The following is a 2,606-nucleotide window of genomic DNA, read 5'->3' on the forward strand; positions in this document are numbered from 1 at the left end:
GGGAGTGATGATGGACAGGTGACCAGCTGCACCTTTAAACTGTGAGTTAAAACAACACTCACATGTCCACATGTACATAAGTAAAGTGTTAAGGTACTTGTACTTCAGTGTTTCCATGTCATGCTTTGTTGCAGTACTTCTCAGAGGGAAATATTGGACTCCAAATGGTTATTTTAAGTATTATTACAGATTGAGCTGTCCAGCAGCATGTAACAACCTTTACCAGCTGGAACATTAAGGTGATGAACACATGAATGAGTTAATAATTATAATCCATTTATATATATTATTCTGAAATCACCCATTCTGCATAATGAGTACTTTTACTGGTAGGAAGTAAGTATATTTTGATGCTAATACAGGATGCAGGTTAACGTAGTATTTCTAGACCGTGCTATTTGAAGGGATTAATTTAGAAATATTTATTGTATTTATTTATTTATAAGAACATGACTCTTTCAGTTATTGTTTATTATGTGGAACTTCAGGAGTTCATCCCAACTTCAGGATGAATGAATGTATAAATGAATGAATTCTCATATGTCATGGTGTTTACTGAAGGATTTAAGGTAATAAACAAACAAAACTACGTCACATGTTCTTTATTTGTTTCATTTCCAGATTCAGTGTTTGTTAATGAAATTAAGGGCGATCTGCACACTTTAAGGCATTTATTGTGTAAACTATTCAAAATGGACGAAATCATCCCTGAACTGAACACTGAAAAGAGCCTGATAAAAATGATAAAAATAAAGTTCTGCTTTCATGTTTCATGCTTTCATTTACAGGAGTTTTTAACCCTTAAACTGAGCAGATAATCTATCAACACATTTACATGTTAGAATCCATTAATCAGTAAACTTTACCGCCCACGTTTATGATTTATAAGCAGCAGATAATAAACTGACAATTTAACACCGTTGTGATCATTTAAAATATATCTTCATGTTTTATATGAAGTATTAAATATATTAAGTATTATATTTATTAATGAAGTGTAATCTGTTTATAAATAGAACCAGGTAGAGATCCTTCATGAGAGGAGTTGTTCTTAAATACTGAAAACTAAAATATGTTTATAGAGTTTTATTATTTTATATATTGCTTATAAATGCTACATGTCAATTTAATAACATATTTATTAACATCTAAATAAAATAGTGAAGTTTCAATTAAGTTATTTATTCAATTATGGTTTCAATTCTGTTTTTAATCAACACATTAATTCTGCATTAACAGTGTGAAGAATCAATATTTGAATAGTTATTGAATATTGGCATCAGAAATTTGTTTTAAAAAAAGGAGTTACAGGTGAAACACGCACACACTCAGTCTTCAGATAAAAATAAAGATCACAGCAGCCACAGACTGGAAGGCAGGAGGAGGAGGAGGAGGAGGAGGTCTGCTGTCAATCCGTCTCCTGGAGGCCACAGCGCCTCCTGAACTCCTGCCCTCGCTCATGGATCCATTTATTGGACACTGCGGACAGAGAAGACCAGTTCAGGGGTCGGAGTAAAACCAGGACCTGCTCCACCTGTCGACAGTCAGCAGCACATATTTCAACTTTTATGCTCATGTTGCTGCTGCTGCTGTGTGAACACGAGCTCTGTGGCGCCCTCCGGCCTTTTACGATATAAAATTGAAGTTTTGCTTTCACGTCATTGGTCAATTTTAAAAGGGGTTTAAAATATATTTATTACATGAATCAATAACACTTTACCTCCCCGTTTTGCTTCATAAGCAGCAGATAATAAAACACGTTAAGCAGAAACATGAATGTACTTTTCTAAACTCCTGAAGCAGCAGATAATAAACTGACACTTTAACACCGTTGTGATCCTTTAAAATACAGCTTCATGTTTTAGATCAAGTATTAAATGTGTGTTGCTTGCTATAAAATACAGTTTACCATGAAGACGCAGTCAGAATTTTGTCGAGAGCAACTAAAGCTGCCAGAAAAATGCAGTGTACAAGTATAAAGTAGCAGAAAATGGATATACTCCAGTAAAGTACCTCAAAATTGTACTGAAGTACAGTACTTGAGCCTTCTGTTCACTGAAGGAAGCCATCTCTTGTGTGAAGAGCAAGGCTTGTTGATGTGTGAGGTTAGAGTCGACCTCTGTCGTTGTGACTGATCCACCAATAGGCAAGAAGTTGACCCCTTGAGCCACAGCCCCTCCTCATTTGCATAAAGAGGCAGAAATGCATAGAGAAATGTAAAAAGGAGAGACAGGAATAAATACCATTGAGGAAATAAATAGGGTAGAAATGCAAAGGAAGAATAATATTCTTCTAATGAAGAACAAAAATATTAAATCATACACATAAACAAATACATTTAAAAAAGTAATTATTTTATTTAAAGTAATTAATAAATAAAGTTGAAGATTATAACAGATAATAAATAAATAAGATAATTAATACAAAGCTGAATAAATAAAGAAGCAAATTAAAAGAGATATATTTATTTATATCTCACTGTATAATTTAATTACTGCCTACATTTATTTATTTACTGCATTTTCTTGTGCATTTAATCAGATGGTTATTTATTTATTGAGCATTTATTTATTTCTGTATTTATTTCTGAATCTGACAGCTAAAGA

At 33.0% G+C, this 2,606-nt stretch overlaps 1 long non-coding RNA gene across 1 annotated transcript; it reads right to left on the bottom strand.

Moving 5' to 3' along the window:
- Positions 1 to 587: 587 nt before the first annotated feature.
- Positions 588 to 2,172, bottom strand: LOC123983088. Its single transcript, XR_006828118.1, has 2 exons — positions 2,014 to 2,172; positions 588 to 1,479 (listed from the first exon to the last, which is right to left on the bottom strand). It is a non-coding gene; the product is annotated as an uncharacterized LOC123983088 (long non-coding RNA).
- Positions 2,173 to 2,606: the final 434 nt, after the last annotated feature.

This window comes from Micropterus dolomieu, linkage group LG14, assembly GCF_021292245.1.
Source record: "Micropterus dolomieu isolate WLL.071019.BEF.003 ecotype Adirondacks linkage group LG14, ASM2129224v1, whole genome shotgun sequence".
NCBI classification, from domain to species: Eukaryota; Metazoa; Chordata; class Actinopteri; order Centrarchiformes; family Centrarchidae; genus Micropterus; species Micropterus dolomieu.